The following is a 17,696-nucleotide window of genomic DNA, read 5'->3' on the forward strand; positions in this document are numbered from 1 at the left end:
TCCTCATTCTATTAAAATTTTGACAGTAAACCAAAATTTCAGTGGCTTTCGAAGAAGTTGGTTGTGATTCGTTATTCGTAAAAATATTGTTTAAAACTATTGTACTGTTACCAGTTGCGTCATGCTTGTCCTGGTCTGCCTCTGAGAAGTGCGTTAAAATTGGCGAAAACACGAACGTTCACAGGAGCAAGATGAACAATGATGTTTATTGTTATGGTGATTGTTGTTAAGACCATTGTTGTTTCTATTGCAAATGCTGTTACTGTTGTTGTTGTTGTTGCTGTAACTGCTGTTTCTGTTTTCGTTGTGGTTGTTGTTATTTCTGTTGTAGTTGTTGTTGCTGTTTTTGTTGTAGTTGCTTATTCTGTGATTATTGTTGTTGTTGTTGTTACTGCTGTTAATGTTGTTGTTTCTGTTTCCGTTGTGGTCGTTATTGTTTATGTTGTGCCTGTTTCTATTGAAATTGTTGGTGGTATTATTGGACTTGTAGCTGTTGTTTTTGTTGCTATTGTTGTTGTCTCTATTTTGGTTGTAGTTGTGATTATTGTTATTGTTGTACTTATTGCGGTTCCTGTTCTTATTGCACTTGCTATCTTTGTTGTTGTAGTTGTTATTGTTATTACTGTTGATATTGCTGTATCTTGTACCCTGTTTTCTTCTCGATTTTTTACTCTTTGCTGCTTTATCTTTCTCTTTTTGTTGTTTAATGCGACGCTGTTTACGTAAGTCATATTCTGACCAGTCGGAGCGCCACACTCTTTTCGAACCAAGTGTGCGCCATCCGTCTTTTGCCACTTGATTATGCTGCGAACCTGAGATAGCAGTTTTATTTGAAACGACGGTCAATTCGTCCATCAGACTGGGGGGAGACACCGCAGGTATCAAACGAGCATTATTAACACTGGTTTCCAGGGTACTAATTGTCGCGGCAATTGCCCTTACTTCGTCTAAAATATCGTCGCCAACAGCGCTGGCTTGTGATTTTATTTCGTCAAGAGCATCACGAGCAGAAAACGACTGGTTACCGGTATGTTCGTTGCATTGAGACGCCATGTCAATGGTTATTACGCTTAAATTTTGAACTTCGCAGCATATTTTTTTTAGCTCACGAGTCAGGTCAGTTGTGAGCTCCACCACGTACTCCTCAATGCGCTTCCTTGTGGATTCCATAGATATGTTGAATAATGACGTTATATGATTTTTTAAAACAACGAGCTCATCGGCCTTATTGACCGCGTTGTTTTCCATAGTGCGCGATAATGTTGACACCGCATAATCAACTTTCGCGCAGGTGATATTATTTACATTAGTCACCGCTTCTTTTAGCTGGTGATCAATGTTATCGAACAGTTCACCAAATGCGTTCAACTTTTTGATGTCAGCAGCCATTCGAAGATTGGAATCCGTTTGCGTCTTGATTAAATTAAAGAGCTGCTCCTGTTGGAAAAGCACTTTACGTGTGTCAATCCCCGTTTTAAGATTATGCTGACAATCCGAGCATAGAGGAATCATAAAAGACGTGATGTGATGCTCTTGGTGCCGTTGCACTCCTACACAGGCCGCGTGATACGATTTGTTGCAAAACTCGCACTTCCATAAAAAACGATCATCACTAATTGAACACGATCGAACACTGCACGACATAATGCTGACTATTTTTTTCACAACTTTTCACAGATAAATATTGTTCGTTATTGCAAGCTACGAGGAGTTGAAAATCAATTGTTTTAGACATTTTAAACGCACACTGGGAAGTAAATGCGTCAAAATCGAAAAAATTTCGACTTTTTACAGATCAATATTGTTTGTTATTGCGAGTTACGAGGTTTTGAAAATCAATAGTTTTAGACATTTTAAACGCACACTGGGAAGTAAATACGTCAAAATTGAAAAATTTTCATCTCTTCACAGATAAATATGGTTTGTCATTGCGAGTTAAGAGGTGTTGAAAATCAATAGTTTTAGACATTTTAAACGCACATTGGGAAGTAAATGCGTCAATATCGAAAAAATTTCAAGTTTTTACAGACAAATATTTTTCGTTATTGCGAGTTACTAGGAGTTGAAAATCAATAGTTTTAGACATTTTAAACGCATACTCGGAAGTAAATGCGTCAAAATCGAAAATTTTTCAACTTTTCACAGATAAACATTGTTTGTTATTGTGAGTTAAGAGGTGTTGAAAATCAACAGTTTTAGACATTTTAAACGCACACTGGGAAGTAAATGCGTCAAAATCTGAAAATTTTCATCTCTTCACAGATAAATATTGTTTCTTATTGCGAGTTAAGAGGTGTTGAAAATCAATCGTTTTAGACATTTTAAACGCACAAGGGGAAGTAAATGCGTCAAAATTGAAAAATTTTCATCTTTTCACAGATAAATATTGTTCGTTATTGCAAGCTACGAGGAGTTGAAAATCAATTGTTTTAGACATTTTAAACGCACACTGGGAAGTAAATGCGTCAAAATCGAAAAAATTTCGACTTTTCACAGATCAATATTGTTTGTTATTGCGAGTTACGAGGTTTTGAAAATCAATAGTTTTAGACATTTTAAACGCACACTGGGAAGTAAATACGTCAAAATTGAAAAATTTTCATCTCTTCACAGATAAATATGGTTTGTCATTGCGAGTTAAGAGGTGTTGAAAATCAATAGTTTTAGACATTTTAAACGCACATTGGGAAGTAAATGCGTCAATATCGAAAAAATTTCAAGTTTTTACAGACAAATATTTTTCGTTATTGCGAGTTACTAGGAGTTGAAAATCAATAGTTTTAGACATTTTAAACGCACACTCGGAAGTAAATGCGCCAAAATCGAAAAATTTTCAACTTTTCACAGATAAACATTGTTTGTTATTGTGAGTTAAGAGGTGTTGAAAATCAACAGTTTTGACATTTTAAACGCACACTGGGAAGTAAATGCGTCAAAATCTGAAAATTTTCATCTCTTCACAGATAAATATTGTTTCTTATTGCGAGTTAAGAGGTGTTGAAAATCAATCGTTTTAGATATTTTAAACGCACAAGCGGAAGTAAATGCGTCAAAATTGAAAAATTTTCATCTTTTCACAGATAAATATTGTTCGTTATTGCAAGCTACGAGGAGTTGAAAATCAATTGTTTTAGACATTTTAAACGCACACTGGGAAGTAAATGCGTCAAAATCGAAAAAATTTCGACTTTTCACAGATCAATATTGTTTGTTATTGCGAGTTACGAGGTTTTGAAAATCAATAGTTTTAGACATTTTAAACGCACACTGGGAAGTAAATACGTCAAAATTGAAAAATTTTCATCTCTTCACAGATAAATATGGTTTGTCATTGCGAGTTAAGAGGTGTTGAAAATCAATAGTTTTAGACATTTTAAACGCACATTGGGAAGTAAATGCGTCAATATCGAAAAAATTTCAAGTTTTTACAGACAAATATTTTTCGTTATTGCGAGTTACTAGGAGTTGAAAATCAATAGTTTTAGACATTTTAAACGCACACTCGGAAGTAAATGCGTCAAAATCGAAAAATTTTCAACTTTTCACAGATAAACATTGTTTGTTATTGTGAGTTAAGAGGTGTTGAAAATCAACAGTTTTAGACATTTTAAACGCACACTGGGAAGTAAATGCGTCAAAATCTGAAAATTTTCATCTCTTCACAGATAAATATTGTTTCTTATTGCGAGTTAAGAGGTGTTGAAAATCAATCGTTTTAGACATTTTAAACGCACAAGGGGAAGTAAATGCGTCAAAATTGAAAAATTTTCATCTTTTCACAGATAAATATTGTTCGTTATTGCAAGCTACGAGGAGTTGAAAATCAATTGTTTTAGACATTTTAAACGCACACTGGGAAGTAAATGCGTCAAAATCGAAAAAATTTCGACTTTTCACAGATCAATATTGTTTGTTATTGCGAGTTACGAGGTTTTGAAAATCAATAGTTTTAGACATTTTAAACGCACACTGGGAAGTAAATACGTCAAAATTGAAAAATTTTCATCTCTTCACAGATAAATATGGTTTGTCATTGCGAGTTAAGAGGTGTTGAAAATCAATAGTTTTAGACATTTTAAACGCACATTGGGAAGTAAATGCGTCAATATCGAAAAAATTTCAAGTTTTTACAGACAAATATTTTTCGTTATTGCGAGTTACTAGGAGTTGAAAATCAATAGTTTTAGACATTTTAAACGCACACTCGGAAGTAAATGCGCCAAAATCGAAAAATTTTCAACTTTTCACAGATAAACATTGTTTGTTATTGTGAGTTAAGAGGTGTTGAAAATCAACAGTTTTGACATTTTAAACGCACACTGGGAAGTAAATGCGTCAAAATCTGAAAATTTTCATCTCTTCACAGATAAATATTGTTTCTTATTGCGAGTTAAGAGGTGTTGAAAATCAATCGTTTTAGACATTTTAAACGCACAAGCGGAAGTAAATGCGTCAAAATTGAAAAATTTTCATCTTTTCACAGATAAATATTGTTCGTTATTGCAAGCTACGAGGAGTTGAAAATCAATTGTTTTAGACATTTTAAACGCACACTGGGAAGTAAATGCGTCAAAATCGAAAAAATTTCGACTTTTCACAGATCAATATTGTTTGTTATTGCGAGTTACGAGGTTTTGAAAATCAATAGTTTTAGACATTTTAAACGCACACTGGGAAGTAAATGCGTCAAAATTGAAAAAATTTCATCTCTTCGCAGATAAATATGGTTTGTTATTGCGAGTTAAGAGGTGTTGAAAATCAATAGTTTTAGACATTTTAAACGCACATTGGGAAGTAAATGCGTCAAAATCGAAAAATTTTCATTTTTTCACAGATAAATATTGTTTGTTATTGCGAGTTACGAAGATTTGAAAATCAATAGTATTAGACATTTCAACTTTTCACAGATAAATATTGTTTGTTATTGCGAGTTACGAGGATTTGAAAATCAATAGTTTTAGACATTTTAAACGCACACTGGGAAATAAATGCGTCAAAATCGAAAATTTTTCAACATTTCACAGATAAATATTGCTTGTTATTGCGAGTTACGAGGAGTAGAAAATCAATAGTTTTAGACATTTTAAACGTACACTTGAAAGTAAATGCGTCAAAATCGAAAAAATTTCAACTTTTCACAGATAAATATGGTTTGTTATTACGAGGATTTGAAAATCAATAGTTTTAGACATTTTAAACGCACACTTGAAAGTATATGCGTCATAATGGAAAAAAATCTACCTTCACACAAAATTTTTATTTGTTATTGCTAGTTACGTGAAGTTGAAAAACGAATTTTTTGGAATTTTTAGACACACATTAGTAAGTAAATGCGTCAGAATGGAAAATTTTTCAACTTTTCGCTAATTTTTTTTTGTTTTTCGAGTTACAGTAAGATTCCGTTTTGGCACGTTCCGTTTTTGGCATGCTCCCATTTTGGCACACTCCGATTTTGGCAATAAATGGGTTCCGTTTTTGTCAACATTCTTGTTGTACATAATAAATCTTTTAAAAATGTGCAATAGATATTTTTTGTATCAATTGACATTACATTTGACTTTATTTCCAAACATGGGAGTCATATTAACCCTCAAAAGACCAAATATTTTTTTTAAATTTTTTTTTAAATTGTCTTACAGTTTCAATACTTTACTGTGATAATTTTGTGATGTTTTTCGCAATGTTGTTTTAAAAAAGCGTTATGCATTTAAAGGTTAACTATGTTTTACACTATGTGTCGTATTTAATGATAACAATAAGTATAGAAATGTATTGTTTATGTATAATACAAGTGGTAGCAGTGTAACTAGTGTTAGACGGAATCTTTTTTTATAGTCGAATGCAGATGAATGCGCTACACCGCATAATACAACGTCACTAAAAACTTGGCACTAAATTTGCAATACATATCGAAAGCCCGTATTTAGAAATACAAAACTGATAGCTCCCAAATAGTTTACGATGCCTTTTTGAAAATGCATTTTCAGATATAGTGCACGATATTCATATTATATTCGTAAATGTTGAATTTGCAAACCTCCCTAGGTGCCAAAATTTTCTGGTAAAAAGAAATAATAAATTAACACCAAACATGAATTCAGCGACGTAAAATTACCCCAATGTGAAGTTTTTATGAAATTCGGATCCCTTTTGAGGTTTTAACCGACTTTTTTTATGGAAGGTGATTACTGTGCGAAGACTGAATTTGATAAACATATGAATAAAATTGAATTTTCTTATTTTTCCTTTCATCTAATTCCATTTCACACATGGTTAAAAATCCTTGAAACATTTTTGAAGTCGTAAATTGAAAATCCAAACTTTAAAAATAAGGTTCAATTTTTGGCACGGTTCCGGTTTTGGCAACAGCAAAAAATAAAATTTTTGCCAAAAACGGAATCCTACTGTACTAGGATATGAAAATCACTAGTTTTGAACATTTTAAACGCACATGGGGAAGTAAATGCGTCAAAATCGCAAAATTCAATTTTTACAGATGTATGTTGCTTGTTTTTCCGAGTTATTAGGACTTGAAAATCAAAAGTTTTGAACATTTGAAACAACGGGAAGTAATTTGACAAAATGGAAATTTAAAATGCGTTTAAAATTAGAGGTGTGCCCAGCGCCGCCGCGCCGGGCCGCGCCAACGGTTGCAGGTAAAAATAGTAAACAACTCGTAATAACAAACAATGTTTATCTGCGAAAAGTTGAAAAATTTTCGATTAAAATGTCTGTTTAAAATGTCTAAAACTATTGATTTTCAACACCTCGTAACTCGCAATAACAAACAATGTTTATCTGAGAAAAGTTGAAAATTTTTCGATTTTCACGCATTTACTTCCCAGTGTGCGTTTAAAATGTCTAAAATTATTGATTTTCAACACCTCGTAACTCGCAATAACAAACAATGTTTATCTGTGAAAAGTTGAAAAAATTTCGATTTTGACGCATTTACTTCCCAGTGTGCGTTTAAAATGTCTAAAACTATTGATTTTCAACACCTCTAAACTCGCAATAACAAACAATGTTTATCTGTGAAAAGTTGAATTTTTTTCGATATTGACGCATTTACTCCCTAATGTGCGATTAAAATGTCTAAAACTATTGATTTTCAACACCTCTTAACTCGCAATAACAAACAATATTTATTTGTGAAATGTTGAAAGAAATACAATTATCTCATTTTCTATATTTCCAATTATCCGCCAAAGTACGGTATTCAATATTTTACCCATTTTCAATACCGGCTCATTGTCGACATGTCACATAACAAGCAAACCTGTTTTTCTATTGTCGCGACCGTTCGCAAACGAACATACATTGCACAGTTCAGTAAATGTACATCCGCTTGACAAACCTGTTTTGTTTTGAAACATGTACAAATTTTATGACATGTCACGGGGAAAATGTATCGTGTCATAGTACACGCGATTGTGCCACATGTCGCAAGAATCCGCAACTTGTACATGTCACGAGCAAACATGCGACCAGTCACCAGATGACTGGTCATGACATTTTCCAGCTATGGATTCAAACGGACATGCGTTGCTTCTATTTATGACTTTTCGTGTTTCATTGAGCAACTAAGCTGCCCTCTACTGACGGCTGTGTCTGAGAAATCTGCCTCACGAATGGTAATTTTCACGTTTTTCGTGAACTTTTTAATTTTACCAATTTCCAAAAGTCTACTTTTATTGGGGAGATATTGAATTATCAATATTTAAGTTAGGTGTTTCTGAATCGGTTGGTGTATGAATGATTAAAATCCATCTAGTAATATCGGAGTTATAAGCGTGCAAACCTTACATAGTTTCGTTACATGGGAGATAGTTTAGATTTTAGAATGACACCTAGCCCCAGATAGTGGAGTAAGACATTTTTAATGTCAAAAAAAATTGCCTGTACATTACATCTAATCAGGAGTCCGGTCTCAACCGGCACAGAAATAATGAACATTAGAAAAACTGCAAAAAATGTATGGTTTGTAGCATAAAGCAGAAATGATTTTTAAAAATAGGGGGTTTTACGGACAAAATATCCCAAAACTCCAACTTCCGCATTCTTCAAGAAACAGATGTATTATCATTTAAAAACTAAGATTGCTCCCTTTAAAAATGAATGAAGTGTAATTTTCTAAATGCTAGTTCGAAAGTTCTAGCATTTAATATATTTTCCTATAATATTTTGTCAAAGAGCCAATGGCAAAAACTTCAATTGAAGTGAACGGGAGTCAAACTATGTGGTATTTGGCAACAAAAGCTTCAAAAAAGCTACAAAATAGTCTTGACTGAAAAATATTAGGACCTAATTTGGTAGAAAATTATAGTAAATTTGAATGGAAGTACGCGAAAAAAAGTTATGTAGCATTATGCTATATTTCACCCTAAGGAGGAAAATTTGGTAAACACCAAAATTTCTCTCTAGGGTGAAAATTTGTTGGTAAAACCAGTCTTTGCACTTGAGGGCACAAATCCTTATTTCTTACACTGTTGCGTTTTGGCCTCGCCTTATCAGAAACCGACACTAACTTTTGTCGGAATAGATTAGCGCCGGCTTGACGCAAATCCATTAAAACTAAAACACACTTTGTGTTTCAATCAAACGACTGATCAAACGTGATGTCCCGTCCGAGCAGAAGTTCTGTTTATGCCGATGAGACACAGTGAAGCCGAGACTTGTCTTGGCTTAGCAGGCCTATGCGAAAGCACTATGCTATATTTCACCCTAAGAAGGAAAATTTGGTATACACCAACATTTCTCACTAGGGTGATCACGTTTGATCACGTGTTTACCAAATTGATATCGAAAACGATGCATAATTCCACGATTTCCAACAGAAATCGAGAGAAGTGATTCACTTTTAAATTGGATTTAAGAGTAAACATGTATTGTTTTTAAATGATCTAATAATTTTGTCTCTATATGGATCTTGCGTTTTATGTATTTGAAATGGTTAGTTTATGAAGTTTTACTTAGAAGTATAAAATAACCAAAATATGTCGTAAAAATAATAGCGTCAAAATATTTCGGACACAGCTAGATTTTCTTTCATTATCAATTAGAATAATCAAAATTATCACTTTAACATTTTTTGCGGTGCGGTTGCGGTAAAACCACGCGGTAAAAGCTCTTTCCCGCACCGCATCTGCGGGAAAAAGTGTCTCACCGCACCGCAGATTTTGCGGTGCGGGTGCGGTAAATACCGCGCGGTTGTGGTAATTACCGCAACCGCGACGAACCCTAGTCAATATGCAAGTTGAAAGGTGCCGAGATGCCCTTTCCAAAAACCTATAATATGTGTCGATCATATGTAAAATTTTTAGTGCTGCAAGCGACCAAAGTTTTAAAAAAGTGCATTTTTGACCATTTTTAAAAGATACTCATTTTTAAAAGATTTTTTTACCGAAAAATAATTTTTTTTTTCAGACCTTTTAGAATCTAAGATGACAGATAATATGTTTACGTTAATTTTAAGCCTAATATCACTAACATCGGATGGAAAATGTTGATGCTATGGCACATTGAGCGAAATGGAAATTTTATTATTTTAGCGGACCCTGCCCTGATGCGGCGGTTTAGAGGGTGTAGCACTGGGCTCATAAGCCAGTCTTCAAATATTCGAATCCCTATCGGGAAGGAGTCTCAGTGGGATCGTAGCACTAGCCACGTAATAATCTGTGAGCTGAGAATCTGCTGTGAAGCCTGTTGAAGCAGAAGGCGAAAATTCCTTTAAATCGTAAAATATATACTCACCACAGAGAAAACAAAACTTTTCCAACGATATTTCCGCATTTGAAAAAAGCACTTAGTTGTACAATGAAATATCCAAACCATTCAAATGCCGCAGGATGGATGGATGCAAGCTCGAAAAGACAGTACCCAACACAAACAATAACTATCAAGTATAGAAGATTATTTCAGCCGAAAGTATGATTGTGCGAAAAATAAAAAGTTACAATTTTCACTCAGTGCTTCATACCATCTACATTTTTAATCCGACTTTTGTGACCATTGGATAAACATTTATGCAAAAAGATTATTTATCTCATTAAATTCTAAAATAATTTTCTTCTGTCCTTGATTTATTATAAAAAAATTACTAGAAATATGCATTTTTAAAAAAAAGGTCGAGCATTAGATTTTTTTTTACTTTGGTCGATTATAATCATAATAAATGTACATTTCTCGACAAACATACGATTACAGCTTAAAAGCCAACTGTCAAAATTCTCTTTGAGAGACAATTCCGGACAAACCGTTACTGGCTAAACGCAGTTCATAGCAGTTGATGCAAGAGAAAACTTTTTTCTTTTGTTTACTATACACATCTGTGATTGGCGGGTAACAGTTTGTCTGAAATTTCCTTTCAAAGAGAATTTTGACAGTTGTCTTTTAAGCCATAATAATATATTTGTCGAGATTTGATCCACGCATATTATACATTTTCGAAAAGGGCGCATCAATACCTTTCGAACTGTTTCGATCGGGTCCTTTTTGAACAAGATATTGACAAATAACTAAAATAGTGCCCCTTTTTCAAAGAAATCTTGAAAATGTTTCTTTGTAAAAAGGACTATTCAGCGATCCAAAATTAACTGAGGAAACACCTTTCTTCTTAGTTTATCGCAATTACCTTAAAATTGTTAAAATCTGTCAAATTAGATTCTGAAAATATGAAAAATTATTTTTCTGTAATAAAAAATATAGCAAAAACAAAAAAAGCGGAAGCAAAAGAAAAACTTTTTTTAACTTGAACTTCTTTTAAAGAGAAATAGAGTATTATTTTCGTATTCAGCGACCCAAAATTAATCTAGAAAACACTTTTTCTCGTAACTTCATTTTTCTTATAAACTAGTGTAATCTTATTTAAGACCAAAAGAGATATGTGAAAAGCAGAGCAATTTTCACTCGGTGCTTAATAACATCACCAATTTTTGTCGGATTTTCGTGATCTTAGGTTTAAAATTCACGTGAGAAGTTTGTCTGTCACATAAGATTTTAAAAGATTTTTTTTGCTGATTTATTTTTTTAAGAAAAATCAACTAAAAATTAGTAATTTTACCAAACACTACTTTTTTTGACTTTAGTTGCTCTTAACCCTAAATTGTTGATATTTTATCCTAACATGTTATACATTTTTGGAATGGGCACATCAATACCTTTCAAATGGTGAGTCGTTTGTGTTAATCGGAAGATTTGTTCCTGAGATGTTGTTTGATACCTAACTACTTCTTCCTAAACGAGTATTATATTTTAATAATAGATCGCTTGGCAAATTTTGGCCCATTAAGGAGGGTACTGTACTATTTTATCACTTACGAGGCCTGAAATTTCTATAAATTAGCACCAACAAGTTTGCTTCGATCCTAGGAACCACTAGTAAAATAATAAATGGCCCGAGAATGGTGGAATACTTCTGTTTGAGTGCAACGAAAACTCTAATCGGGTGTCCAAAATATCGCACTACAGTAATGTTTCGATTATATCACTATGCGTTTATGTCAATACTCGTTTATATCACCCTCGATTATATCACGGTTTTATCTCGATTATATCTCGCTTTTTGAAAAGCAGACAAGGCACACTACGTTTTGATCCAATTAAGTCACATATTGTGTCCTGACACTTTTAAAAATTTTTTATAAAGGATTTGCTTATTTACATGTTGGGTAACGATCCTATTATTAGGTTTCGGACTATTTCGTTAAGGCTTTGTATATGATGAGGTCGGTCAAAAAGTCGAACTTTTTTATTCTTTTATTCTAAAGTATAGATTCTTAAGAAAGTATATGAAATATTTATAGAGGTCTAAGTAATAGAAGCAAAGTTATAGTGCTGTCTATCTTGTTCCTTTAAGTGAACGGAGAGCGTGACGCGAAACTTTAAACGTGAATAATATCGAAATCATGTTTTGCCAAGACGTTGTTGCAATGACTAGGATTGCCGAAATATCTTTCGGCCGATTGCAATTTTAGTTTTAAATTCTTCATTACTTATTTGCCGTGTCCTTGGGGACCGTCTGGAGGTGTAGCAGGTAAACAAATCGACTTCTTTTTTAAATTGTTAGTTATCCACATAAAATCTAATGAAATAATAAGAGAAACAAAATACCCAAGATATGGTAGGTATGCAGAGATATGCATTTTCTTTTGAATCGATGTGAATACTTTTCTTTTGAAAGCACAACATCAACAATTGGTGATGGGACTATTTCTATGATGTTGAAACAACGAGAACTGAATCGTAGTCTCTTCGAATACACTGACTTTATTAGTTTAGATATTTGTCTAAAATCTTAACGTGCCAGATTCCTTTAAGTTTAGTTTTGAGTGATTCAACAATTTTAAGAAACGGTACGGGATAAGTTTTACCGTTTTACCTAATGCGTTGAACAAAAATGGCAGACGCTGCTCTAACCAACGGCTTCAAATGGGTAGTGTGATAATATAAATATCGGAAAAATAGCCTCATTACCCTAGTATGATTTATTCTTTTGACTAACGTTAACTTGTATTACTTTTTGTTTGTAGAAATACATGGGTTAATGCTTGAATGTAATTTTTTGTTTTGTTTTGAATATATCACGCTTCAAATATATCACGTCAAAATACAGACCGACTGTGATATAATCGAAACATTACTGTATTATTTAAGTCAAGGGATAGTACAAATATATGGCAGACACTACTCTAACCAATGGTTTCAAATGGGTTAATTGCTAATTGTAATAGGGCAAAAAGAAGCTCATGACCCTATACATATTTGAAACTATGTATATATTTAAACAGTTGAATTGCTTCATGCAACGCTTAACTTTCAAATTCATTCAATTCATTTCAAAAACAAAAATATGCATCAGAAATGAGCTTTGCACACGCATCAAACCCATATAACAAATCTTCATAGCAACTAATCATTACCTCCTCACAAGGCGTGTGAGGACATCACAAACGCCTCTTGAATCATCATGAGGTGTAGCCCACTCTCCTCTACGGAGCAAATATCCCATGCGTAATAAAATATTTATCTACATCATTTCGTTGAGCAAGAGAGGAACTCTCTCATTTTTCGGGTCCTCACACACAACGGTAGAGATGCTCCCGATGCATCATTCTGTTCTACCTCATCCTGAGGGAGGAATATTAGCCCTCATCGTGTGTTGAAGTGTTTATAACAAGTCTGCTTATATGCAATGGACTTCTCCGCGTACAGCTCTGAGCACTCTTTATCCCACCACAAGTTGGGAGACCGTCCATGGGTATTCGCGCTGGGTACTGGTTTAGTCTGAGCTTGATTCGCACTATCGAGAATCAAGCCAGCTAAAAATCTGTACTCTTCCTCCGGAGGAAGTTCTTGAGTGGATTCGATTTTAGCGGATATCGCGGTCGCGTAACTCTTCCAATCGATGTTCCGTGTGAGGTCATACGAGACATTGATAGTTTCTGATGGTCTTGAACCTTTAGCAATTGAAATCACGATAGGCAAATGATCGCTACCGTGGGGATCAGGGATCACCTTCCACATACAATCTAACTGTAGCGATGTCGAGCATAGCGATAAGTCCAACGCGCTCCCGCCTGCTGGTGGTGTAGGAATCCGCGTCATTTCTCCCGTGTTTAAGATGGTCATGTTGAAATTGTCGCAAAGATCTTGGATTAATGTTGATCTATTATCATCGTGAAGACAACCCCATACCGTACCGTGCATTTTATTTCTTTGTTACGCAACATTTGCATCCTCGATGGATTGAAATGGGGGTTCAAAGACCTGTTGTACTAGTAGTTGATGGGTACTCAGGACATCATTCCCTGAAGTTATACAAATGGTGCTATGAGCATGAAGTAAAGTTAGATGTCCTGTATCCCAACTCGACGCATATCCTCCAGGTGCTCGATGTTGCTGTTTTCGGCCCCCTTAAATCAAAATGCACTTAGCTCTTTCAGAAGTGGAAATCCAACAATCCTGATAGAGTGTTTAATGAAGTTGAGTTTGTTAAGTTACTCAAGAAGACTAATGATGATATCCTTAAAATGGAAAACATTGTCAATGGATGGCGTTCCACTGGACTTCAGCCATTTGACGTTAACGTCGTAAAAGTTAATCGTTTGACACGAAAGATAGACACCATCGAACCATCTCCCGAAGCTTTGGAAATCGTTGATGTCTTCGAACAACCAACCACAGACAAATGTGAGTTTCGAGCAGTTGGTGGACATTCTGATTCTGGAGAACTTCGTCTAAAACCAGATGTGTCACCAATTGAAACCGATACATTACTTACGACTTTTGGAAGATTCGATAATTGCACTTCTTCTAAATTAGTAAATATCAATACCCAAGAAGGAAAAAATATTTTGGATTTGGTCAACAGATCATTTAATCAAGATCTCAATGATGAGAATCGTTAATCGAACACTCCGAGTAGTGAGGTAGTTAATAAAAACACACGAAAACTTGTATCGAAAGCTCGTGAAGCAATAGATAACCTGCGTTTCCATTTACAAGTTAATGAACCCTCGAAGTTATTAAATATAGTGATCATAAATCAACAGCTCAACATAATAGAGCCCATCGAGGTCCAATACGTAGCGTCAACATCTAGGCATCGGAAATGTATCGACATTCTAGTGTCTCCATCCGTTGTGACTACTAATATTTGCCAAAGGAAAGGTTTGAAGGTGTCATATGGAGTGTCAGATCTGTCTATTATCAAGGAAATGGAGAAACGAGAATTTGAAAAAATAGCCAAAGCCAAACGCGAAATAAAATTACTTGATGCCAAAAATGATTTACTATTGGAAACGAAGCGTTTGAAATCCGCACGAGAGCGTTTGAAGACCATGGAAATTGAAGCTGCAGTCGAGAGAAAAACAGTAGCTGCGAAGAGGAAACTCCGTAATCAAAAAACTAAAAACAACTTGTTGCTCCAGACTTCACGAAACAAAGGCCAAGGCTAGCATAGCTGCAAAATATTATGAATTATAACTAACTAGAACTTTTCCGAGCCCGACAGAATATGAATTTTAAAATGACAATTCCAGATTTCATAAAAAATCACGTACCACTGTAATATCTAAATAAATTTAAAAGTATCATTTCAGAGTTGCACAAAATTATGACTATCACTTTTTCTTCAAAATGTACGCAAAACTTCGGTCACAAATCAAAATGATCGTCTTTTTCAGTTGAGAGAACTTGAGCAACCGAAACTGAGCATAGTGAGTAGTAGAGTCTGTATACAATATAGAGTCCCGTACAGAGGAATGCGCAACACTGCGTAGAATACAGACTATTTATTTTTTTCTGGCAACCGGAGTATTTGATGTGACTTTGAATGACTTTGATCAAATCACAAAATAAATTCATACTAAATGACAAATTAAGCAACTTTATCGTGGCAAACGGAACATCCCAGCGAAAACCATCTCAAGCATTATTTCATCTGATTTATTTATTGAATGCTATTTAATCAATGAATAACGTGTTTAAATTTATTCCAAGAATTCGAGTCAACGCAGGACTAAGTTTAATGCAAGAACAACGTCCAACTGCTCTTCAATTTAAAGATAACTTGAAGTTGCTTTCTTTATCATAGTTTATATCTAAAATTCCTCATCATCTTATAAGTTGGACGATATAAAATGGTTAATGAACTTAACCGAAGGCATCCGTAAATCAAATAAATCAAATCAGATCATATCAAAAAGAGTATAATGAACAGATGGAAGAAAAAGTAAACCAGGTGGTACCAGATATAGTCTTGGTCTAAAATGTCTTTCTTTTTCAGGTGGATCTTGTGGAGTTGGAGTATTCTGAACATTTTTGACGATAGCGTGTTCGATAACTCAGAACGTAATCTAGTGTACCTTATTGCAGGATACATTCTTAAGAGAGCTGGATGTTTTTTTTTTAATTGCCCACCACACTCCCCCACACCAAAGAACTCATACAAGAGCCCCCTGGTAGTGGACGCAACTTGTCTCAGCCCATGAACAATGGCAACAAAAACAAATAAAACAAACTGAGCTGAGACAGACATTTATTGATGTGCAATTAGGTTAAGATAATTAACTAAGGTGGAATCCCAGTGGAAATTGATTTCCTGTTAAGGGATCCACATTATAAATTAAATTAAAGTTAAATACTGCTGACGGATGTTTACTTTAAATTACAAAATAATATCATTAATTAAATGTTTCGTTAAGCCTATGTTCAAAGTACTGTTTCAATCTAGCCTTGAAGATGGTACGATTGTCGATTCTCTTCATGTCAAGTGGAAGTGCATTAAATTTGGTAGGGCCAATAAAAAGAATGCGCTTTTGGCCAAGGTTTGTGGCTGCTCGAATGCGTTGCAAGTTACTATTTCGACATGTTGAACGAGAATGTGTTAAAGTTGTAAAATGTATATTATGCTGCGCGATGGAGTTATGTAGATTGTCGTGTATGAATAATAGTGTTTGTAAGTCACATAAGTGGGCTATGGGTAAAATATTGTGGGCACTTTCAGAGTATAACAACAAAGTCGAATATAAAAGTGATTTATTAAATATAATTTTCAGGGATCTGTTTTGTAGTGTTTGTAGCTTTTTAAGGTGAGAGCTCGCTGCTCGCCCCCATACCGATACTAAGTAGTTAAGTTGTGAATGAATGTATATGCAAAGTAGTAGTTCAACAGAGCTCGCTGGGGAACAAACGCTTTAACTCTCCACAAAATACCACAAGAGGATGCCACACGCTTTTCGACAAATTTTATATGGTGTGTCCAGGATAACGTAGGATCTAAGTGTATACCCAAATATTTGAAACAGTCCACATTTTCAATTGTACAATCTCTAAGTTTGGGATGATGATGTGTTGGTAAAGTTTTCCGTATGGATCGGAAGATCATCCCGATCAGAACATCATAACAGAGCTATCAAATTTATATCTCATGTTGATATAAATTACTCTCTGTGTTATCTTTATGATATACCGATCAAGAATGCAAGAAAGCTTATATCAAGATTATATTTTCTGGTGCTATCATTGGATTAATAATATGATATTAATGTACGCATACAACGATGATGTTACAGTAAGTTATATATTCTTTCACAATTATCTTTGAACGCTAACGGTTACACAAATGACAGTATATTTGCTTATACACTAAGGTCTCTTTTTATGCGTCGTAATTCAACTTTTTAAAGCGAATTTTCTAAGTTTTTGATTTTTTTGATTTGGATTTTCAAAATTTCGCGTTTTGAGTATGGACAAGTTTTAGATGCAATTGGTCGGCGGAGAACTTGTCAGTGAGGTGTTTGATTGACTTACTTGGTTACAGTTGGATTAAGAGATGACATTGCCTATTTTCTGAGATACTCGTCTGACACATAACTTCGAGTAGGAGGCGTATGATTTAAATGTTAAATCCATTATCATAACAAGCTTTGGAATCGTGAAGTTATCAAAGAACTTTTCTAAAGATTATAATTTTCCTATAAAACTTATTTCGAAGAATATGCAGGAAGTATCAAGCAGTCCAGATGAACTAAAGATACGCGAATTGAAATCAAAAAGCATTTTAAAACTAGTTTTCATGGATTAGTCTAATGAGTACATAATTAATTTTCCTCTAATCTATGCTGCATATTGCGAAAACGAATTTTCGGGTCACAAAAAACTATCTGATATATTATACTGATCTCCAAAATTTT

Source organism: Topomyia yanbarensis, chromosome 1 (genome assembly GCF_030247195.1).
Source record: "Topomyia yanbarensis strain Yona2022 chromosome 1, ASM3024719v1, whole genome shotgun sequence".
Taxonomy (NCBI): Eukaryota; Metazoa; Arthropoda; class Insecta; order Diptera; family Culicidae; genus Topomyia; species Topomyia yanbarensis.